Below are 25,521 nucleotides of genomic sequence, written 5' to 3'. Positions count from 1 at the left end.
TCCTCGTCACAACAAGGGGGTCCCTCTATGGCCGCGGCGATCCTTTCACGCGTCTATCCAGCTCCGGCACCGCTCCGGCACTCAGCGTGTCGTTTTCCGGGTCAGGGGTCGCAGGGGTCACAGGTCGCGTCTCTCGTCCGATGGGAGTTCGCGGTCAGCGCTTCAACCGGCCGCCATGTTCGACCTCAAGACATGGTTGTTCGAACAGTGACCCTCCTTGCCCCCCCCTTGATCCCGCCCCCAAGCGCCTTGAGACCCTCACGGGTGAGTAGCGCGCTCTATAATTTTTTTTTGATTGATTGATTGACTTGCTGAAAACACATCTTTCCCCTGGCCGGCAACCCAGCTGTGACAGCCCTTAGAAGGTTGGCCTCGGCAGTCTGACACATTCCTCTCTCATCTCTTCTCAGAGCCTCCTGTGAAGGTAGTTTTCACCCTCTCTCCTCCCTCCTCCGCCTATGTTGCCCTTTGAAGGGAGTCAGCCCTCCTGTAGCTCTCCCATGCAAAGAACAGGCTGGTTGTGCGCATGCGGCTGAGAAATAAATGCCAGGAACTTATGTACCATGAAGAAAGCATGTGCATTTATAAACCAGTTAGTGGTTTCTGGGTGCACAAAGTCAAAATATCAGCAATATTTATCAGGCAAAAAGGATGGACATCTTGCGAAAAATGCAGATTTTCAACATATAGGGGTTACCCTCCTATGGAGAACGCTGAATCTCTACTGCTTTGATTCACGTGGGCTTCAGTGACTCCTCTAAACAAATGATGTAAGCATTTTATAGCCGAGTTCCAGAGACTTCATTGGTAGAGCCTTCAATGTGTTTAACTGGGACATCACAGGCGACTGGTACCCGACCAACTGGGACTTCTGTAGAGCCTCAGCAGCATGATTACTGATTCTTTCTTTCCTTGTAAATCTCAGTCGCGAGCCCTGGCTGGGCACTCCAATGCAGACTGGGAGCCTGGGCCTGCTTTCTCCAGCCCGGCAACACAGCCGGGTTGGAGACAGCCCTGTGCGCATTTGTGGTTCGGCGGCCCGAGACGGCCGGCCAGTCATACATGCACACTGAGTGCTCTGTGCACTCCCCTCAGTGCTCGTCACCCCCATGGCCCCGCCCTTTGAAAAATAAAACAATAATAATCATCTTTTATTATTGTTTTATTTTTAAAGGTTTGGCGCTGCTGGTCGGGGGGCGACGCTCTTCCACCATAGCGGAGGAACCGCCCCTGGTAAATCTGCTGCAGCCTCTGCCACACCGTTGCCAGAGCAGAAAGAGGAAGACAATGTTGAGGAGAAGAAGAGGATGGTGACAATGAGAGGAAGGCCGTCCAAGCCCAGGTGCAGGTACTAATAAATTGAATAGATACACAGAACCAGATTAAGGGCCAGACTTACAAGGCCCTAGCGCCGCATTAGCGTAATTTTTTATGCTAATGTGGCTCAACAAGGCAAAAATTGCAGCGCCATATTTACAAAATGGCGCAATGCATGCATTGCACCACTTTACAACCCCTTGAGCCACAATATGCCTGCACCAGACATAATGTATGTAAGGGGGCATTAGGAGACCTGCACAAATGGTGCAATGAAATCTACATGATTTCACTGCGCCATTTTTGGCGTCATTTTTAGCACCTGCTCAAAGCAGGTGTTAAAAGGATGCACCCATTGAAATCAGTGGGCCTTCTTGCACTTTGCTGCACTAGTGTGAAACGTTTTGACGCTAGTGCAGCAAAGCACCACAGTAGCATCAAAAATGTTGATGCTATTGGCCTAACATGCGCCATGGTCTGACATGGTGTCATTAGGTGGTGGTGGGGTGGCAAGAAATCTGGTGCATCAGTACTGATGCGCCAGATTCCTGTAAATCTAGGCCTTAGTTTCTTCTGACCCCATGTCTAGTGATTTACCAAAGGGTTATATTTGGAAATGTCACTGCCTTTGTGAGAGGGCATTTTCGAAGTTTGACCTGCTAAATACTATGCATTACAGCCCAGCCCCACATTTAATCACATATGAAAAGCTGAAACAAACTGCGCTACTGAAGCTCCAGGGAGACATGACGGGCAAGTATGGAACAGTGCTTAGTTTCGGTATAAGACTGCAAACCAGTGCTTAATTTCTAAATAGAAATGTGCCGGTGCTCAAATCTCTCCTCTAAAAGTCGTGGCTGCTGCAATTAAATGTCCGAACACGGAATACTGAGGCAGCGTAATCCTGAAGCCAGCTCGGGCTTCTTTAATCCTTTTACAGCCACTCCCTGCCCCTTCAACTCACTCTTACAGATTTCTGATTTCTCCCATTGGGACGCTTTTTCGTTTTTCTCTCCCTCCGTCTTTCCCATATGTGTCTAATTGCTCACAGTAAATGCTTGAGGCGGAAAAATAAGCACCGGCCCTCCAAAATAAGTGCCGGTGCTGGACCCCGGAAACAACAAGCACAAATTAAGCACTGCTGCAAACTCTTACCTCCTCCATCTCTCCTTTTACTCATCCCAAACCTCACCTGACTACTGCGATCGCCCAATTAGCACTTTCTAGACTCTTCCCTCTTCTATGTCTATTATTCTGTTCAATCCAACTAACAGCCTCGCATGTCCAGCGCTCAGATTAACTCATATTTCCCTGCACTAATCCACCACTAATCCTTTTGGGTTCTGGAGTAGCGTGCCTGAGACCGGAAATCGCTTCAACGCCTCGTCAGGGGTAGTAAGTGCTTTAGAAATATTGCAATTACAATAAGCATCTAGAGGACCGCAATGCAGCTATTCCAGGTGGAGTTGAGCTCAAATCCAGGACCACCGTTGATGCATCATCGATGGACCCTGCCAATACGAACATCTGCCACCAAAACAATGGGGCTGGACTTGGGCACTATGGCTGGCTACATAGTACTTTCTTTAGCTTGGAGGGGAAGGCCTGGATCCTATACATGGCCCAGCAATAATTGGCAAGCAAGGTTTTCAAGCAGTTACAAAGGACACAGAAACAGCCCCATCACCAATGCCAACGAAAATCTTCTAAAACATCTTGCATGAGGCCCACTTATGGGGACAGAGGTTTTTTTTAACATCTTAATTTGGGCTCCAGATGCTATGATTCTTTCTAAACCTATTAGCTACACCAAAGCACCGCAAAAGATATTACAGATTACAAGGCCCAGACAGAAATCTAGAGATGTTCCACTCAACGGAGCACATGACCAAAGACGACAAATCCTGCTTGCTCAGCAAGAACACCCGCCCCTTGATTACCATGACAATAGGTGAAAATGGCATCATTTGCCAACTTCACAGGATGGTAATACAGGCACAGGAGTGTGGGGTATCATTTGTTGCAGATGTTCTTTACACCTCCTGGAAACTCCCCCCTCACTCCCCCCCCCCCCTTAGCCTCCAAAAAAGAACAAAACCAACACTTCCAAGCACTCCCTGAAAATCTTGAAAATCACTCAGTCATGCATCCATTCCTCCATTCTCTCATTCATTCACCCAGCATCCCCACAGCCATGCACACGGACTCAGCAGTGAATGTAGCAGCACTCAATTATAAGTAGGGCTTCCTTCCCCCATTTTACTGATTTTTACAGATAAATGCAGACAGAAAACGTTGTCTATGCTCTCCGTATTTTTTTTAAAGCAGAAAAATACAGATAGCTTGGCTTCTTTTCAGTGATTGGCCAGGCTGAGGTTAATGACTTCAGAGCAATAGCTTCACATATTAGCAGCATGGGGAGTTACAAAGCCCAATGAAATTTGTTTAAATTACTGCAAATCTCAGCTTGTATATGTGCTGGTATACTCATTTTTAATGTGTGTTTATTATTTTAGGCTGCGTGATGTTCTCAAACCTAACAGACATCAAAGTTTAAGTGCACGTTTATCCATTAAATAAATATATATATACAAGTTATCACCTCATCAGTTCACAAAACACATAGGAGCATATTTTTAAATAAATGGCGCTTCAGAGCTGATGCGCTACTTTTTCTGCGCCCCCTACTGGCACCTAACGACACCATGGTTGCACCGTATTTATAATTCGGCACACCCTGGTGGTTGTTAGCAGAATATCATTATTTTTTTTACGCTATTGTGATGCTTTGCCACACTAGCGTCAAAAATGTTGACGCTAGTTTAGCAAAGTGCAGGGAGGCCGTAGATTTCTATGGGTGCGTCATTGTAACGCATGTTCTGAGCAGGCATTAAAAATTACGCCAAAAATGGTGCGGTGAAATCTTTTTTGCATGCCTCCTAGGGCCAGAACACCTCCCTTGCATACATTATACCTGGCACAAGCATAATGTGGCGCAAGGGTTTACCAAGTGGCGCAATGCATGCAATGCACCACTTTGTAAATATGGCGTAATTAAAAAAGTCATCTTAGCATAAAAAAATGGCGCTAATGTGGTGCTAGGTGTTAGGAAACTATTGAAAGTGCAGGTTAATTAAGTGACTTATATGCTTCAGGGCAGAAGATGCCAGCTTGTAAGACGTTACACTGGGATGTGCGTCTGCCTTCTGCCTTGGCCTGCCAATAAACCTTGGTACCTCATAAAAGCATTTCATCTGTTCCGGAGCCTTGCCTGGTGTTTGTGTTTTCTTTGCGTCACTCTGAGGAGGGTTGAAGAATAGTTTCCTAACAAATGGCGTCAGAAGTGGGATGTGTGAAATGCCACCACGGGTAAGTTAATTGAATGCCTGTTGTTGTGGCCTTTCAACGCTTAGCTAAGAGTTAAACTGGGGATTGATATAAATAAAAATATAGCTGGCTATTTAATAGGTGACTGAGGAGTAACTAAGTTATCCGTATCATTACATTAAATGATAGTGGCAAATTCGTGCGGCGAATTGTAATTCCACGCAGGAGAACCTGGCCAGACTGAAGATAATTTTTTTCTTAAATAGGTGACTGAGGAGTAACAAAGTTATCCGTATCATTGCGTTAAATGATAGTGGCAAATTCGTACGGCGAATTGTAATTCCACGCAGGAGATCCTGAACAGAAAGAAGAGAATTTTGTTTTTGTTTAATGGGAATCCCAGAGAGAAAATAAATTAATTAATTATTTAAAACCCTCCTGGAGTGTAGCTTGGGAAGCATTTGATCGGCTGGCGCCGGAACACAAGAAATGATTTTGAAACGCGCGCAAACAAATAGTCTGTCATTGATCAATGGCTGTATTTGAATTATGTGTTGATTAAGTGTAAATGCGTCACTATGTTTCATTGCAATGATTTTGAATTATTTGTAAAGTAGTGCAGCACTGCAATAGACAAGAAAAACTGTTTTATGTTGTGCCTCTAAATTGTCAACAGCTCTTGGTTTCTCTATCTCTCTCTCTATCCACCACCGCATAACATTTTTTCCCCTGTTTAACAATTTTTTTGCAGGATACAACCATTGTGTTTATTTTTTCAGATTATAAAATTGTGAGGGAAGGGCACAATGGGCAGCGGCAAGTCTAAAGGAAATGTAATGGTGATAAGCCCTAGAATGCTGAAAAAGACTAAAAAGTTGTTTAAACAGTTGACAGGAGAGAAAGGTTTCAAATTACCTCCAGATAGCCCTGCAGCCCAGGTTCTAGAAGATACAAATTGTCTGGAATATGTGACACCTTTCTGCGCGCTAGTTTGGACTTGGAAAGGGAATAACGGGAAGTGGCCTAGATTTAGTTCTCTTGAGGTAGAGGATATTGAACTATTGACAGAAACTATAGAATTACGGGGTGACCCATCATGGGATTCACACTACATAAGCGATTGCTTGCAGCAGTGGCTTTCCATTGCTAAGAAGAAAGCTCTCCTTTCAAAAAGAAAAGGCAAGGAAATAGTCTCCACAGAGTCCAGAGACTGTTCTGCAGTGGCAGTGGTGAACAGGGAATGCGAAAAACATAATAAAAAGGAACTAGAATTAGCAAAGGATTGGCCCACAACATATAGCCAATGTTTATTGGAATTAAGTAACTATGTGCAAACAGAGCAGCATTTTCTGTCACTATGTAACCACTGTGGTTTGACAACAGCTGACATAGACAGAGTTAAAACAATACCAAATGCCACTACTTCGAGAAGGGCTGCTGCTCTGCTGTGTATTTGGAGTCACCGCCAGGTGTATATTGATATAAATAAATTGAAGAAAATTTTTATGACCTCCAAGCCTCATGGCCTTTATGTAAAATTGGGGGAAGGAGGGAATAATGAGCAAATAATGAGTAGTACAATAACTGAGGAAGAGATACTGTTATTTACAGAGGAAGAAAGGAAAAGACAGAGATTGGATGTGAATAGTGAGTTCAATTCCTGGAACACAGGTAGAAATAACAATGAGAGCAGCCCCCTAAGATTGGATCAATGCATCCATTCTGCGGGGCCAGTTCCACCTCCTCCAACAACTTCAATTTACCCATCACTTTCAGGCCCCTATGTACATTGTGAAAGAAATAACACACACAAGCAGACTCTGGGTCCAAAACAAGGCGTGCCCTGTGTGCCTTATTTCCATATTTCCCTGGAGGGTGATTTAACTAGGGTATCTGACATGCCAACTAGTGCCAGAGAAGGTGGTGCCACAACACCAATCCTGAATAGACACCTGTCCTTTGGGGGGGACATACCGCTTGCTTTTGAAACCCCTGTACCAACTTCCACTTTTGGTCTAAGGGAGGATTTAGGGATGAGTGCACAAGGAAAAAACAATGAGGAGGAACACAGGCAGTTAGCTCAACGAAGGCGGGAGACAGACAGGTTCCAGGAAGAAGTGAACACAGAAAGGGAGAAAATACAACGCTCCATTCATAATCTCCAGGATAAGATAGATAGCAGAGAACGGCTGATACTTACACAGTCTTGCACACGGGCGCTAAAAGGAAAGGGTGAGAACTCCTATACTGATGATGCACTATTAAACGCTAGAATGACTGCACCAAAAATAGTGTTAGGAGGGACAGCAATGTTAAAACCATGGACCCCCTTGGAAGCAGCTCAAATGGCTAAGGATGCCCCAGACCCATTCACAGCCAGTGTGAAATATTATGAATGGCTCCATAAAATATGCATTGCTTATACCCCCCTTCCCAGAGACGTAGAAATGTTACTAAAACTAGGATATGGTAGCAGATGGTCTTTAGTAAAGAGTGCGTTCCAAATTCCACAGGAGAGGGACTGGACAATACTGACTAATAATATAGATGTCACAGAAAATAGATTGATGAATTGGTTAGAGTCTGTCAGGGACACAATAAATGGCTTAGCAGTAAAACATGGTGATTTTTCTCAAGTAACAGCCACATTGCAGAAATCAGGGGAATCAGTGGCTGATTACATCCTAAGGTTCAATGAAGCATGGGATAATAGTGCAGGTGTACCACGCACAACAGAGGCATATAAAGTATTAGCAACTCAGACCCTTATGAATGGATTATTAGCATCTGTGGCCCATAGTTGTAAACTACGCCACCCTGACTGGTCTGCTAAGGGATATCAAGAGTTGTGCACACTTCTGGCAACTATGGAAAGGGATGGCATTCTTAAAGTAAAGAAGGACTCAGCTAAAACTGACAAAGGGATGATGTTGCAACAAGTACAGCAAGAGGAGGAGCCAGAGGGAATGTACTATCAGGGGGCGCGTAATAGACAGGATGAAGGACAAGGATACCAGAGAAGAGACTTGGCTAGGGATCAGTGCTATGTTTGCCTGAGGTATGGGCACTGGGGCCGAAACTGTAAAAATTATAGAGGTAGAAGAGACAGAAATGACAGAAATGACCGGTATGAGAGAAAAGACAGAAACAACAGGTATGACAGGTTTGACAGGGACAAGGTCCAGCCATCAGCACCACCCATGCCTAGAGACATCAACCAAACACAGCACTCCCTGAGGAATCCCTTTCAGGAGCGACATGGATCAGCATAGGACCACGTGGAGAGAGAGATGACCCAAACAACAGAAAACCGGCGAACACAGTGCTTTATGATGAAGGTATCTGACACGCCTGAGGAGAATCCCATGTTCCCAATTAAGGTAGGAGGTAAGGAAATTGATTTCCTAATAGACAGTGGTGCAACTATCTCTGCAGTAAGAAACAAATTGGGTCCCAGTAGTGGTAAAACAGTAACTACTGTAGCTGTAAATGGAATACTGATGCATGAAGAGTTATCAGAACCCCTTCCAGTTTCTGTTGAGGATTTCACAACGACCCATCAGTTTCTTCTGTCACCAGATGCACCCATCAATTTGCTGGGAAGAGACTTCCTCTGTAAATTGCATGCAACCTTATATTTTTCACAAAATGGGATTTACTTACAAGTGCCTGAGGACAGATTGGAATTGGCTAATAGAGCACTTACTGCTTGCAAATTGAGTGAGGACTCTATGCTATGTCCAAACCCAGTTTTATCTCTCTCTCCAACACGATACCAATGGACCCCGTTTCAGGGAGATTTCTACAATGACATGTTTAAAGAATTGTTTAAATACAGCACTGACATTGAGATTGACTTGATGACCAAGTTAGTACAGTTGGAATTAGTACCTGGGCCAAAAAAACTGTACTGCAGCATTTTTTACAGGCCCAGTGCCTGAATGGTACGCCTACATGGCAGACAAATATTTGTACTGGACAACGGAGTTGCATGAAGACACATTGTATGTAGGAAAAGAGGGTTGTGCTGCCAGCATTAAGCTAGGATCACAGGAAGAGAGGTTATTTCAAGTACCAGCTTCAGAACCACATGTGTCCATAGCTGTAGCACCAGGATTTTACCCTAAAGATTTGGGCCCCATGGTCCAACGTCTCCGGGTCTTACCAAGAACTAAGGACTTTACATTTCCTTTGGGAGTTGTGTCTGTGTTGGGAGATGGAGAAGGATGGTGTTGGACGTTGTGTATGCTCAGAAATGACAGGACTGCAGTTTTTGACAAGATTGAAGGGAATATGGCTTTACAGCTGACAAAAAACAAGGTCCTAGAACAAGTGAACTCAGAGGTTTGGGCAAAACACAAAAATGAGGCAGGATTGTTAAAAACATGCCCTCCCCATAAAGTGAAGCTTAAGGAGAATGCAGAACTACCTTATGTGCGTCAGTACAGACTGTCACCTCAGGCAGAGGAGGGAATAAAACCTGTGATTGAGTCCCTTTTACAACACGGTATCATCAAAAAGACCACTAGCCCCTGTAACAGTCCAATAATGCCGTTGCCCAAGGGCAACACTGGGCAGTATAGATTCATACAGGATTTACGCCAGATAAACAACATTGTGGTTCCCTTAGCACCTGTTGTGCCTGACACCAATACTATATTATCTTCTATACCTGCTGAAGCAGAGTTCTTCTCAGTTATAGATCTCTCAAGTGCGTTTTTTAGTATTAGAGTCCATCCAGAGAGTGAGTACCTCTTTGCCTTCACAATAAAAGATACCCAGTACACTTTCACAAGACTGGCCCAAGGCTTCACAGAGAGTCCCACGGTCTATGCACAGGCAGTAAAGAGAGACCTGGACAGCCTACACCTGGAAGGCAACAGTGTCATCTTGCAGTACGCTGATGATCTGCTTGTGGCATCCCCATCACTAGAGGCTTGTGAAAAAGACACTGTAGCTCTGCTGAACCACCTCCAGAAGAGAGGACACAAAGCCTCATTGTCAAAATTTCAGTGCTGCCAAAAAGAGGTGACTTACCTTGGTTATGTGGTATCCAAAGGTACGCGCTGCATATCACCTGACAGAATAAAAATGATTCAAAGCATGCAGCCACCGTCCACCAAGAAAGGAATGATGTCCTTCCTGGGGATAATGAACTACTGCCGCCAGTGGATCCCTGAGTACAGATCCTATGATGCATTCTTGAGGAAATGCACACTACAGGATGCACCAAACAACATTGTATGGACTAATGAACTTGCAGAATGTTTCAAGAAACTGAAAGGGACATTGTGTACTGCGCCAGCATTGGGGCTCCCTGATTACAAACTACCCTTCCATCTCTATGTGTCAGAGCAAGACGGCATTGCAAATGGTGTACTGACACAGCAGCATGGCTCTGGAAAAAGACCTGTGGCGTATTACTCTGTGACTTTGCCTTCGGCAGTGACTGGGCATCCAGCCGGTTTGAGAGCAGTGGCGGCAGCCGCTGTGATGGTAAAGAGGTCGGCTCCCATTGTGATGGACTACCCTTGTATTGTTTATGTGCCACATTCGGTACAGTTGTTGTTGTCATCAGCAGCAACACAGCATTTTTCGGCAGCCAGGCGCACAGGTTATGAGGTCACATTGTTGTCTAACACTAATTTTACCCTTAAAAAATGCCCCCCTGTTAATTTGGCAACATTATTACCTGCCATAGGTGATTCTGATGAGACCCCTGACCATGATTGTGTTGAGGTTGTAGAAACATGCACCACACCCAGACCAGATTTACAACAGACACCTTTAGAAAAGGCAGACTATGAGTGGTACACTGATGGTTCCTCCAGTAGACTAACAGACACCGATTACAGAGCAGGGTATGCGATAACAACAGTAGACACCATAATTGAAAGTGCAGCTCTGCCCCCTGGCACATCTGCCCAGCAAGCTGAGCTGTATGCTGTAACAAGAGCATGCATCCTAGCCGATGGGAAAAGTGTTAACATTTATACTGACTCACGTTATGCCTTTGGAGTTGTCCACGATTTTGGCCAGCTGTGGCAGTATCGTGGTTTCATAACAGCAGCAGGGCGCCCCATCCAAAATGGCCTTTTAGTAAAGAACTTGTTAAAAGCAATACTACTACCCAACAGCATAGCAGTAATAAAATGCGAGGCACATACAGGGGCTAACACCAGGATAGCCAGAGGAAACGCCAAGGCTGACACAGCAGCAAGAGAAAGCATGTTACAGCCAATACAAATGGTGCCCCTAATGGCAAAAAGCATTCCTAAAATTCAGCTTATTCAGAGACAGTTGTTACTAGCTGATGTAAAGGAAGCACAATGGTCTGCAGCACTAGCTGAGGAAAGAGTGTGGACTGATGCTGGGTGTTTGCAAAATGATGAGGGATTGTGGGTCCACCAGGATGGGAGACCTGTGGCTCCACGTAGTATGTTCCTTCCCCTTGCAAGGCTTGCTCATGGACCCACTCACATGGCACAAGGGGGGATGAATGAGCTAATTAGACAGGAATGGTTTGCACCAGGGATAACAGCCTTCACTGCACAATTCTGCTCCCAATGTCTTGTCTGTGCCCAGCATACTAAAGGCCGGTCCCCTGCTACACATGATCACTTGCCAGTACCACAGGGGCCGTTTACCAATGTCCAAATAGACTTTGCCTATATGCCCCCAGTGAATGGATTCAAATATTTGCTGGTGTGTGTAGATCAATTTTCAAAATGGGTGGAGGCGTTTCCCACAAGGAAGAATGATGCGGCAACTGTGGTGCGATGCTTGATGAAAGATATCATACCCCGATTTGGGGTCCCCCAAGGCATTAATAGCGACAGAGGGGGTGAATTTGTGGCTGCAGTGGTGCAAAAGATGTGTGAATGTTTGGGAATAGAGTGGAAACTGCATGTCCCTTACCACCCCCAAAGTTCAGGACAGGTGGAGAGGATGAACTCCACTATAAAAAATAGATTAGCAAAAACAACTGATGCAACAGGCCTGAAATGGCCTGATGCTCTACCGTTAGTGCTGCATGCCATAAGGGCAACTCCATCTAGGACAACCCTTTTGTCCCCCCATGAGGTACTGATGGGGCGGCCTATGTCTGTGGGGTTGAGGTTGCCTCTACAAGCATCTCAAGCAGCATTGCTGTGGACAGATGAAAACATTTCTGATTATGCTATAAAATTGTCATCAGTCTTGAGGCATCACCATCTCCAGGTGAAGGAAGCCTTGCCCCATCCGTCCTCAGAGCCCACACATCCTTTTAAAGCTGGAGACATAGTCATGGTGAGAAAAATAAAAGATGTTTCTCTTAGTTCTAGGTGGACTGGACCACACCTTGTGCTACTGGTGACGCGGACGGCGGTGAAGGTACAGGGACGTCCTGAGTGGATTCACGGAACAAAGTGTAGATTCGCACCATCAACAACAAAGACCGACGTGCCTACAACGGATGAGCACATGCAACCCATGGAGCAGCACAGCTTACCAGAAAAAGGGGAGACAGACCAGACCATTCCCAAGAGCCATGCTGAGGGTCCGTCATCAAGTGTCAGGTGACACCAACTGAAGCAGTTGAGTGAAGCACACAACGTAGTCTCGAAGAAAGGTGATAGTCACACCTGCAGAAAAATAGACTGAAGAGGACACTGCAGGGCAGGTCCGTGAAACCGCCCTTGAACAAGACTACTGCAGACTAGTAGGGGAAGACGAGGACAGCACACTGCGTGCCATTGCCTTACTGAACAGACTTCATATCTATTTCTATAACTTTTGAAAAAAAAAAAAAAATGCATTGCATAGTACAAATAATATTTTTTAGTACTTTAATTTTGTATGTCCTAACAGTATTTAGACAAACAGCTGACCATCCCCTCATTGCGGTACATGAGAAAGTAGCCCAAGTCTTAGGTATTGAAAACTGCTGGATGTGTAGAGAATTATCCAGAAACCCCAATGACCCCATTGGCTTACATGGGACACCTGTGCCTATACAGAATTATGCACAAGGAAAAGGATGCCTTATACCAAATGTAACTTGGGACTGTGGAGAAGGAAGGATTGGATGGTACCCACGTTGTACCATACTGCCCAATATTCAAGCTGAATACCCAGTGTCACCTATGAGAGAGAACAATGCAGAGGACAGTGCTTTTCCTGTATGTATAAAGCATCAAGTTTCAGGATGTAACCCAGATTCCCGATACTTAGGATAACTCGCAAGTAGCAAGTGTCCTAACATATTAGAATTTGATGATAACACGGGTAATTGGAATTTAAAGGACAGACAGTTAATAAGTAGGATCTGGACAACTAAGAGGCAAGGAAAGAAAGTTACCTACACTTTACATTACTGGAACATCACTATTCTTGGAGAAACACTGTTGATAACACCTGATGGTCTTCTATATGATCCACTAATTGAACAAGAAAATTATTATACTAGGGCACCAAGTGTGATTTCTAAAATATTAGAATATCCTTTATGGTCAGCTCGCTGCTCTTACATGGCGCCGTGGGCAAATGTTACTTTTATAAACTCTGCATGGATTGATTATAAATGGTGTGACCAATTTCAGAACACTTTCCCTGAGGGGGTAGGCCTTCCTCTCAGTAAATATCACACATTGGACACACAGTTACAGGGCAGTATGTATTTCATTTGTGGAACTAAGGCTTACAAGGTGCTTCCGCGGCATTGGGAAGGCATGTGTGCTATTTCTTATCTAACACCAAACATTTCAGTTGTACCGCATATTGCAGCGCATGAGCCATTAAACTTGGGGAGTTTTGCTCATAGGTATCAAAGAGATATACATACACCTATTCTGGAGGCTAGACAAGGTCTATTTTTTGAGCTAATGCGTATATTAATCCCTGGATATGGCGTGTATGATTTGGAATTGGCCCTTGTTAACATGTCTGCTGAGCTAGCCATAGCATTCAATGCAACAAGAGATGCACTTCAAGAGTTGCAGGTGGAAATTAATTCAGTGGCTGCCATGACTATCCAACATAGAATTGCCCTTGACCTCCTGACACTACAACAAGGAGGACTGTGCGTTTTGTTGAATTCCTCTTGCTGTTATTTTTTAAATAAAAGTGGAAACATAGCAAGGGATGTCACCCAAATTAAAAAAGCAGTTAGAATATTTCATGGAGCAGAGAAAATGTCTGATTCTGATAATTGGTCCTGGCTTTGGTCATGGTTACCAACAGGATGGCTGAAGAGCTTAGTTCTAGCGCTATTAGGTATCTTTATAACAATAGTGGTACTTTTGTGTTGCCTCCAGTGCTGTTGCTCCATGCTCCAGCAGTTCTGTAGTAAGAACATTTATTCATTTTCTGCTGTTAAAGTCCTACATCCTACAGAGCAGGAGATAGCCCTCAGATATCTTACAATACAACAAGATGTAGAGGAAGCACACAAAGAAATGTTTGATTTAATGGCTATAGACCCATAACACATGAATGCTTTAGATTAAATACTAGCATATCATTTAGTCTATGTTTAAATAATGAATACCTCATAGATGTATATCTAGATGACAATATATGTGTTTCATCTGAACAAAATGTGTAATGCCATCCAAAGATATGTATTTTTGATATGTTATTACTATATTTCTGCAATGTATATATATATTTTTTTGCAATCCAGTATGATATTACTATCAAAAAGGAGATATTGTTGGGAAAAATATATATTCACATGTATGTACCTATAGATATTATACTTTAGTTCCAACTCTCTTTACCCTTATCTGAATCCCAGTAAGACTTCCCTACTGACCTCTCTGACACCTATGCCAGTTGTACAAACAAACCTCTCCAGGCCACATTGTTAAGTTTAGCTCAGTCTCACACTTTAAGTTCAGCCAGCAACCCAGCCCCCATTTCTTTAGAGACCACCTGTTGTCTGTTCACGTGCTCATGCTCACACTGCATTCTGTATATTTTTACACTATGGACTTCTAGTTTTGTATGTGCAGCATTTCTTTTGTATGTGCGTGCCCATGTTTGGACTGTGTCCCCTTTTTGGGTTGTGCAGTGACAGCACTTATCAACATATATAAATGCCTGACTTATATGCTTCAGGGCAGAAGATGCCAGCTTGTAAGACGTTACACTGGGATGTGCGTCTGCCTTCTGCCTTGGCCTGCCAATAAACCTTGGTACCTCATAAAAGCATTTCATCTGTTCCAGAGCCTTGCCTGGTGTTTGTGTTTTCTTTGCGTCACTCTGAGGAGGGTTGAAGAATAGTTTCCTAACACTAGGGGCTCTTAAATATGCCTCAAGATGTATATGGATAAATACCAGTAAGATGGCCAGAACGTAAATATGGATAAAAAAAGGCGGAAATGTTCAAAACATAAACCATTCAACGTTCTCGCGCCCCCCAGTGGAAATCACCGAGCAAATACCCCTCCAGGCTACAAAGTCTCCCTCCTGTCCGGTCTAAGCTCTGGCTTGCTGACTCTCCTCTGAGAGCCTGTCGGTGCCAAAGGAGCCACCGGGCCGCGCGGTGCCAGGCGTCTGTCACCGGCCTTGAGGGTCACTCAGAGTCACGTGCCAGGACGGACGCCCCTTCTTTGGGTCACTGGCTCTCCGTCACACCAGGACGGTGGTGGAGGGCGCCTCTGCCCCACAGGGGCCTGGCTCACTCCGGCTAAGGCTATCGTGTTGTGTCTCACTCCCCGCCAGGGCACTGTTGCGGGGATGCTTTCACCTCTGCATGGTCTCACCCACCCCGGCTAGGGTTCTCTTCACTCGTCTAGCGCCTCTCTCACTCTGTCGGCGCTCTAGAGCCAGGGTTGCTACCCATCCTGTGGTGGCACGGGGTCTCATACCTGGCGCAGGGCTGCTTTAGATCCCCATGGGCTCACCCACCCCGGCTAGGGTTCTCATCACTCGTCTAGCGCCTCCCTCACTCTGTCGGCGCTCTAGAACAAGGGTTGCCACCCATCCCGTGGTGGCACGGGGTCTCATACTTGGTGCAGGGCTGCCTTACCTCCGCTTGGTCTCGCCCACCCCGTCTGAGGTTCTCTTCACTGGTCGGACGTCTCCCCTGACTGTCTGCGCTCTGATGCTAGGACTCCTGCCCTTTCTGAGAGTGGCAGAGGGTCTCATACTCGGTGCAGTGCTTCCTTATCTCTGCATCGTCTCACCCACCCCGGATAAGGTTCTCTTCACTGGTCAGGCGCCTCACTCACCGTCAGAGCTCTGATGCCAGGACTGCCGTCCCTCCAGTAAGTGGCACAGGGTCTCAAACCCGGTGCATGGCTGCGTTATCTCCCCATGGTCTCACCCACCCCGGCTAATGTTCTCTTCATCCGTCTAGCGCCTCGCTAACTCTGTCAGCCCTCTCGTGCCAGGACTGCTACTACCTCCCGAGAGTGGCACAGGGTGTCCCATACAGCGCAGGTTTGTTTACCTCCACATGGTCTCACCCACCCCGGCTAAGGTTCAGTTCACACGCCTAGCGCCTCACTCACTCTGTCAGCGCTCTGGTGCCAGGGCTGCTACTCCCCCCTGACAGTGGCACGGGGTCTCACACAGGGCGCAGGGTTGCTTCACCTCCGCATGGTCTCACCCACCACGGTTAAGGTTCAGTTCACACGCCTAGCGCCTCACTCACTCTGTCAGCGCTCTGGTGCCAGGGCTGCTACTCCCCCCTGACAGTGGCACGGGGTCTCACACAGGGCGCAGGGTTGCTTCACCTCCACATGGTCTCACCCACCCCGGCTAAGGTGCCATACGTCAAGCGCCTCACTCACTCTGCGCTCTGGTGCCAGGGCCGCTACACCTCCTGAGACTGGCACAGGGTCTCACACACGGCGCAGGATTGCTTCACCTCCGCATGGTCTCACCCACCCCGGCTAAGGTGCCATACGTCAAGCGCCTCACTCACTCTGCGCTCTGGTGCCAGGGCTGCTACACCTCCTGAGACTGGCACAGGGTCTCACACACGGCGCAGGATTGCTTCACCTCCGCATGGTCTCACCCACCCCGGCTAAGGTGCCATACGTCAAGCGCCTCACTCACTCTGCGCTCTGGTGCCAGGGCTGCTACTCCCCCCTGACAGTGGCACGGGGTCTCACACAGGGCGCAGGGTTGCTTCACCTCCACATGGTCTCACCCACCCCGGCTAAGGTGCCATACGTCAAGCGCCTCACTCACTCTGCGCTCTGGTGCCAGGGCCGCTACACCTCCTGAGACTGGCACAGGGTCTCACACACGGCGCAGGATTGCTTCACCTCCGCATGGTCTCACCCACCCCGGCTAAGGTGCCATACGCCTAGCGCCTCACTCACTCTGCGCTCTGGTGCCAGGGCTGCTACTCCCCCCTGACAGTGGCACGGGGTCTCACACAGGGCGCAGGGTTGCTTCACCTCCACATGGTCTCACCCACCCCGGCTAAGGTGCCATACGTCAAGCGCCTCACTCACTCGGCGCTCTGGTGCCAGGGCCGCTACACCTCCTGAGACTGGCACAGGGTCTCACACACGGCGCAGGATTGCTTCACCTCCGCATGGTCTCACCCACCCCGGCTAAGGTGCCATACGTCAAGCGCCTCACTCACTCTGCGCTCTGGTGCCAGGGCCGCCACACCTCCTGAGACTGGCACAGGGTCTCACACACGGCGCAGGATTGCTTCACCTCCGCATGGTCTCACCCACCCCGGCTAAGGTGCCATACGCCTAGCGCCTCACTCACTCTGCGCTCTGGTGCCAGGGCTGCTACTCCCCCCTGACAGTGGCTCACACAGGGCGCAGGGTTGCTTCACCTCCGCATGGTCTCACCCACCCCGGCTAAGGTGCCATACGCCTAGCGCCTCACTCACTCTGCGCTCTGGTGCCAGGGCTGCTACTCCCCCCTGACAGTGGCACGGGGTCTCACACAGGGCGCAGGGTTGCTTCACCTCCGCATGGTCTCACCCACCCCGGCTAAGGTGCCATACGTCAAGCGCCTCACTCACTCTGCGCTCTGGTGCCAGGGCTGCTACTCCCCCCTGACAGTGGCTCACACACGGCGCAGGGTTGCTTCACCTCCACATGGTCTCACCCACCCCGGCTAAGGTGCCATACGCCTAGCGCCTCACTCACTCTGCGCTCTGGTGCCAGGGCTGCTACTCCCCCCTGACAGTGGCACGGGGTCTCACACAGGGCGCAGGGTTGCTTCACCTCCACATGGTCTCACCCACCCCGGCTAAGGTGCCATACGCCTAGCGCCTCACTCACTCTGCGCTCTGGTGCCAGGGCTGCTACTCCCCCCTGACAGTGGCTCACACACGGCGCAGGGTTGCTTCACCTCCACATGGTCTCACCCACCCCGGCTAAGGTGCCATACGCCTAGCGCCTCACTCACTCTGCGCTCTGGTGCCAGGGCTGCTACTCCCCCCTGACAGTGGCACGGGGTCTCACACAGGGCGCAGGGTTGCTTCACCTCCGCATGGTCTCACCCACCCCGGCTAAGGTGCCATACGCCTAGCGCCTCACTCACTCTGCGCTCTGGTGCCAGGGCCGCCACACCTCCTGAGACTGGCACAGGGTCTCACACACGGCGCAGGGTTGCTTCACCTCCGCATGGTCTCACCCACCCCGGCTAAGGTGCCATACGCCTAGCGCCTCACTCACTCTGCGCTCTGGTGCCAGGGCCGCCACACCTCCTGAGACTGGCACAGGGTCTCACACACAGCGCAGACCTCGCCTCTGCGCCCTGCCACCAGGCTTCACCCACCTGCGCCTCCGGGCGGGAGCCCACCAGGCCTGCTCCTGCTGCTGCCTTGGAGACACTGTTGTCCTCTCCCTCCCTCCCGGCAGAGAACAGCAAACAGAGGCGGGATGGAGGGTGGGGAGGGAGGGTTGTGCTGAGGAATGCGTGCTCCGAGGAGATACCGGGCCGCCTCGAGCCTCCTGCAACTCCCACAGCCGCGGCTGCAAGGAGGCCCTGCCCAGCCCTGGAGCCGCCACTCCAGCCAAGGGTGCCCATCACCTAAACACTTCCTGGAGGATGCGTTTGCGACATGTGGGGCTTTCGACATCCGCTGGCCTGCTATGAGAAAGTCCGTTTTAATTCCAGTTGCACCTGTTTAATGGTGACATTTTGTTTCAACTGACATCAATATCCCGTGTTTTATACACGCCGGTTGGATAGTCTAATGTTAAAAAACCTGAATGTGGCAGGTACATTCCCTAGGAACCATTTGTAGCTAGACAATTGGAATTTCCAGGTGCACCCCGTTATCCGAATCCCCCCTCCACACCTGAGACTCTTAGCCAGTGCAAGGCCCAAGCCCAGAACACCCAACATCTGTGCCCACAACGCATACTTGAGACATGCCACACCAATGGCCGACCCAGAAGAGGTAACTTTCACCTGCCTGAGCAAAGTAGTCCTCCCAAGATTGGGGCCTCTCCCAGAGGCAGGTGCTTGCCCCAACCCACACCCTAGGACCGCACCCCGTAGCCGAGGACCCTACTTCACACTCCATAACTGCAGGGTCTGTCCATGCCTGGTTATGAGACCACCATACACTCAGGACCCTTAAACCTGGTAATCCCCTCCAATATTCCAACCCCATACCTGGGGCACCCAAGCTTTGGGCTCCCCGGCACCGCACCATACTAATGGATAGCACCTCATATTTGGGGCCCTGCAATACATTTGCAATTCCACCCCATCGCGGGGGACCCCTCGTTATATCTGTTAACCCCCAATACACACATGTAGACCACACCCTGTAAATGCATCCCCTAATCTATGACAGTGGAGCCTACCTCATATGTAAAGATGCCAAAACAGACATGCGGACCCCCACAGAGTGCAGAGAACTCTGCTCTGGAGGTCCAACCCACCCCATACCCAAATCACATGTCTCGAAATGGGATCTACGACCAAAAACCCAAAAAACATGTCTCGTATTGGCATCTTCTACCCAAACTCAAAGCATATGTCTCGTATTGGCATCTACGACCCTAACCCCAAAGAATATGTCTCGTATTGGCATCTACGACCCCAAACCCGAAGAATATGTCTCGTATTGGCATCTTCAAACCAAACTCAAAGCATATGTCTCGTATTGGCATCTACGACCCCAACCCCAAAGAATATGTCTCCTATTGGCTTCTACGACCCAAACCCAAAGAATATGTCTCGCATTGGCATCTACGACCCGAGACCCAAAGTATATGTCTCGTATTGGCACCTACGACCCTAACCCCAAAGAATATGTCTCGCATTGGCATCTACGACCCGGGAACCAAAGTATATGTCTCGTATTGACGCCTACGACCCCAAATCCAAAGCATATGTTTCGTATCGGAATTTACTACCCCAAACCCACAAATGTCACGTATTGGCATCTCCCACCTCAAACACAAAGCATATGTCTCGTATTGGAATCTACGACCCCAATGCATAAATCTCATGTTGGCATCTCCCACCACAAACACGAGCACTCACATACAGAGCCCCGCCAAATACATTTGTAATACAGGCGCTAAGCCTGTGAGTCGTGCCCTCTGTGTGAATACAGGCGCTAAGCCTGTGAGTCATGCCCTGTGTGTGAATATAGGCGCTAAGCCCGTGAGTCGTGCCCTCTATGTGAATACAGGCGCTAAGCCCGTGAGTCGTGCCCTCTGTGTGAATACAGGCCCTAAGCCCGTGAGTCATGCCCTCTGTGTGAATACAGGCGCTAAGCCTGTGAGTCATGCCCTGTGTGTGAATACATGCGCTAAGTCTGTGAGTTATGTCCTCTGTGTGAATACAGGCGCTAGCTAAGCCTGTGAGTCATGCCATGTGTATGAATACAGGCGCTAAGCCTGTAAGCCTGTGAGTCATGCCTTGTGTGTGAATACAGGCGCTAAGCCTGTAAGCCTGTGAGTCATGCCTTGTGTGTGAATAGAGGCGCTAAGCCTGTAAGCCTGTGAGTTATGCCCTGTGTGTGAATCCAGGCGCTAAGCCTGTGAGTTATGTCCTCTGTGTGAATACAGGCGCTAGCTAAGCCTGTGTGAGTCATGCCCTGTGTGTGCTGCATTACCTTAGGCTTGTGAAAGTTAATGAAGGCGGCGAAATTCGGGAAATCCAAACACGTTAAGTGAAATTTTGTGAAATGTTTAAAAAAATCGATTTACAGAATCTGTGAAAAGTTTGCCTGTTGTAGGATGGTTTGTGCCCAAGAATGTCTCATAGAGAGATATTTTGTGCTGGAACTAGTTTCCTGTCAGAATGTTTAAAGAGCTCTTTTTAAGCAGTTTGCAAGCTCCAGTTAAAAAAAAACACAGGCACAGGCACAGGCACACGCACACGCACACACACACACACACACACAGTCTGCTCTAAAAATGTAATTTTCTGAGATTTTAATGGGATTTTCTGGGGAATTATGCAATTTCGCACACGCCCCAGCCATCTCACCCTTCACCCTAGTTGTAAACACTCAACGACCCTAAACAGAAACGCACATTTACTGGAGAGCATGTCAGTCATTCAGATGGCATCTTGTAGCTGTAATTATTGGTTGGTGTCTATTGACTTTAGATAGTACTCCTATCTAATCAGCGGAATTTCCTTTGTTCCTTCCGCCCTTTCAAGTGGAATGTGCAATGTCCAATTAATCATAGGTCGCCGCTGAGCCCAGCGCAAGCTCTTTGTACATCATCAAGTGCAATTTCTACCAAAGTGACAAAAAGCGCTTTGAAATGCACAAATGGCAAATTCGATTTAATAACTTGTTACAGAATCACCGTTTAGTTTACAATTCTCTATTTGTAAGGCGCTTTAAGGGCGTCTCTCTTCCATAAACTCAATTACGGCCCCAAAACATGATTTTTTTCTCACAATTACGAACCATTTGTAAATGGGGGGCGAGGGGGCAAAATACATTTAGCCCTTTGAGACTTACAACAAACATATTTTTAGGGACAGGCAGTGGTCCCGCGTGGCATTAAAAAAATGCTTCATTAAAAAGCAATCACAGACATGGTGTTCCGCTGGCCCCAAAAGGCCACCATCACTATGCTGGCAATCATTCCTAATGGGTCTCACACTGTGACCTGTCTCATTCATATTCATGAGGTAGGACAGTGTGCGACCCACTAGCAATCACAATTAAATAGATATAAGTTTTCTTGCATTAGGAATTGCAATTTTCCAATTGCAATTCAGTAAGACTTCAAAGGATGCTCTTGGAGAGAAGTCACTGGGAAGGGACATGTGCACATTTCAGCAAGGAGATGGGGCTGATAAGAGAATCCTAAAGAGTGGGGAAGAGGAGTAACCTTTTGATACACACATCTCTGTGCCTGACATCCCATTGTAAACCTCCAGTAACTCCCCTGGACTGTGCTGTGGGACTATCAGATTTGGAGTCACTCCTGCTATAAGCAGCTCCTTTCTGGAGAAAGAGAGAACAGAGGAGAGGGCACTTTAAAAGGAAACAGACCCCGAACATAAACTCAAAGACTCAGACTCTAAATCACATTATGTGCCTGGAAAAGGGGTGCTTAAGACACCCAAAATTGTCAACTGTCCTGCAGCAGTCTGGCTCTGCGAGCTGGGGAAGCTCTGCAAGACCTCTGCCTGCGAATAGGACTGGGGCTATGGCCCTCTAGTCTCCCATCTGGGGGAGGGGACATTACTCAGGGAATCCCAGACCACCTTCCCGGAGCCTAGAAGACCAGCGCCTTCCTGCTTGCCAAGACCAGTGTGTGCCCTGTGAGGAAGAGCACAGCTTTGGTTGGATGGAGGTCCAGTAGAGGAACCTGAGCGAGTGGTTCACTGAAGTGAGGTGTGAGAAGATGGCTGCTCAACCAATCGAGTTGTTGCTCGTGTGCAGAAAAAGTCAGGTACCCAATTGTGCCGGAGGAGGGCCTCTGCGAAGTGAGCCATAATCGCTGCTGCACTGAATGGGTCATCACCCATGTGCAGTGTTAAGTCAGCACCCCGTATGCCAGGTGGGGCTGCCATGGAGATTGCTGCCATGCCGATTGCGCCATAGCTTGTGTGTGATAACAAGGTGGTGAGCCCGTATGCCAGATGGGGCCACAGTAAAGATTGCTGCCATGCCGATCGGGCCATAGCCCGCATGCAGTACCTAGTGGTGATCCCCTATGCAAAATGGGGCTGCGGAGAAGACTGCTGTGTCAATCAGACCGAAGCCCAATGCGCAGAGGAGGAACAGTGACCCCGTATGCTTGAGGGGGGCCTCCGGGACTAAGCAAGAACCATGGTCTGGTCGAGACCGTCAAAGGAGGAAAAAGGCCGCCCTGGTGACCCTAGCAGGCCTGAGTCTTGACTGAGGATCAGTACCAGGATGGTCGCAGCCTCCACCCCACTTGTGGGAAGAACTGACTTAGCATCAGAGGAGCATCGAGAACCCCCCGGCCACTGCCGTTGCAGGACGGCGTGTAAGGAACTCTAAGACAGGCAACCGCAGCCTGCCTGGGCCCCGTGTGAAAGACTTACCAGAGACAGATGCTTCAGCTTCAGAGCCCGTGGACATGCTGCACTAAGAGAACATGGGTGCTTCAATCCTGCTGGTGCAGGTAAGACTGATTTTGGGCCGAACATCCCCATGGGAACTTGCTTGCCAGATATCTCACAGGAACACTCGACTTTAATTAGGATCCAGAGTGTAATTCCTGAGAGTCAAACTACTATTGTGGCTTAACCTGAATGTCGACTATATTGAATGGGGAATAACCACGACCACTAGCTTGTGGTGAGTGGGACTCAGGGACCCGCTTATGAAACACTAGAGCCCTGACCTCAGGGGACCATATGTGTTGTTTGTGAATGTCATATTTTACTTTGTGGTCATAAATAAATACTCCTTTTTTCATCAAAACAAGTATTTGACTGGATAGTCACATACTGCCGTTGCTGTGCATACTTTGAGGTGCAAGCCTGTGTTCACTGCCATGTTTCTACTACCCCCAGAAGCCTTGGACTAAATCTTAACCTCGTAATATTCAACACGTTCTACAATGTAGTTTAGATTGGAGCGGAAATATTAAAACTTAATGCTTAGTGTCCAACATTTTCGCCAATGACTCTTAGACCGGAGTGGGGGTAGTAAATTTCAATCCCTTAATGTCAAGTGCTTTCCTTAGTGAAGCTTAGATCAGTGTGGGAATACAAAATATTAACCCCTTAATGGCCAACACTTTCCCCAAAGTAGCTTAGATTGCAATGGGATAGTACATCTTAATCCCTTAAAGTCCAATGCTTTCCCCAGTGTATTTTAGATTAGAGTGGGAAAAAATAAATCTTAACCCCTTGATGTTTAACATTTTCCTCATAGTATCATAGATTGAAGTAAAGATATTTAAGCTTAACTACAAAATGTCCAACATTTTCCTCAATGTAGTTGAGAGGAAAAAGCAAATCTTAACCTCTTAATGTGCAACACTTTCCCCAATGTATCTTAGCGTGGGAATCGTAAATATTAATCCCTTAATGTTCAGCACTCTACCTAATATATTTTAGATTGAAGTTGGAATGGTACATCTTAAACCCTTAGTGTCCAACACTTTCCCCCTGTAGCTTTGTTTGGAATGAGAATAGTAAATCTTAACCCCTCTATGCCCTTAACATTCCCTCCCATAGCTTAGATTGGAGTGGGAAAAGTAAATTTAATCCATTAATGTCCACCACTTTCCCCAGTTTAGCTTAGACTTGAGTGGGAACACTAAGGCCCTCATTACGACTTTGACAGTCAGCTGACTGGCGGTAGTCCCACCACCAGGCTGGCGGTGAAGCCTGCCACATTACGATCACGGCGGTGATCCCACCCACATACAGACAATGCCCCGCCAGAACCGCCAGTGCGGTCCGGCCTCTGACTATGGTGGTTGCCATCTTCAGGCCAGTGGAAGACCATTCAGCGCCTACCATATAACGACTTAGCAGACCGCCAGGATTTCCGGGGCGGGATCACCGCCATGAAAAGCCTGGTGGAAACAAGCCCTATAAAAGGAGACACTGACCTCCAGGGACGCAGAGGAGTCCGTGGCTGCCATGGAACCTGAACTGGAAGTGTTCCCGATGCTGTACCACGCAATGGAAGTTCAGTAGCAGCGACATCTACAAAGACGACAACCGTGAGTATAGCCTTCTAGCACACAAGGGAGGGAGGGGAGAGTGTCACACCGACACGCAATGCACACACCTGCCACAGACAGCGACGCATACACACACCCCAAACAAACACCCGTCTGATACACACACATCCACAAACACACCACTACACACAAACTACAGACACGCACACCCAACACTCACACAATACAAACAACACACACCTTATACACATACCACACACATGGAAAACTATCCGCTGTAAAATACAACAATTCCATAAGAAAGGAAAGGCAGAACAAATACCTGTGATTCAACCACTGTATTGAGCTAGGTAGTGCTCTGAAAATTGGTACTAATTAAACGAAAACTATAAACAAAGGGCCATTGGCCAGTCCAGATGTCCATAAAAACTCACAGGGCATGACTGTCCACAAATAGGCTCAACTTGACTCCTGTCCACTGTGCAGGGACATCCATGTGGAAGACAGGCACCCCAGGGGGCAGTGGGTGGGGGTGGGGGTGTGGCTTTTGTTTTGGAAGGGGGGTCTTTGGACTTTGGTTTGAGAGGGAGTGGGGTTTTGGTTTTCTCTTTAGGGGTGGGTGAGTGGGGGGTGGGAGTGGCTACCTTGTGCTTCATAGAGGGAGAATTGTTTTTGGGGAGAGGGACATTGGAAACACTAGGGGCTGCATAGGAGGATTGGTAGCTAGAGGGGCTGGGCTGGGGAGAGGAACCTGGTGTTTAGGGACAACACAGGGTTGGTCAGGAGTGGGGAAGAGTTCAAAGCAGGC

General features: G+C 47.9%; 1 long non-coding RNA gene across 1 annotated transcript in view; it reads right to left on the bottom strand.

Annotated features, from left to right (window-relative positions):
* Positions 1–18,622, bottom strand: part of LOC138265332 (uncharacterized) — a 31,499-nt gene extending 12,877 nt beyond the window's left edge. Inside the window, exon 1 of the long non-coding RNA XR_011199343.1 lies at positions 18,388–18,622. This is a non-coding gene — a long non-coding RNA (uncharacterized lncRNA). The remainder of the gene's footprint in view (positions 1–18,387) is intronic.
* Between the last annotated feature and the right edge of the window lie 6,899 nt (positions 18,623–25,521).

Source organism: Pleurodeles waltl, chromosome 11, assembly GCF_031143425.1.
Source record: "Pleurodeles waltl isolate 20211129_DDA chromosome 11, aPleWal1.hap1.20221129, whole genome shotgun sequence".
Classification (NCBI taxonomy): domain Eukaryota; kingdom Metazoa; phylum Chordata; class Amphibia; order Caudata; family Salamandridae; genus Pleurodeles; species Pleurodeles waltl.
The sequence above is the reverse complement of the archived record's forward strand: the minus strand, read 5'-3'. Positions and strand labels throughout refer to the sequence as shown.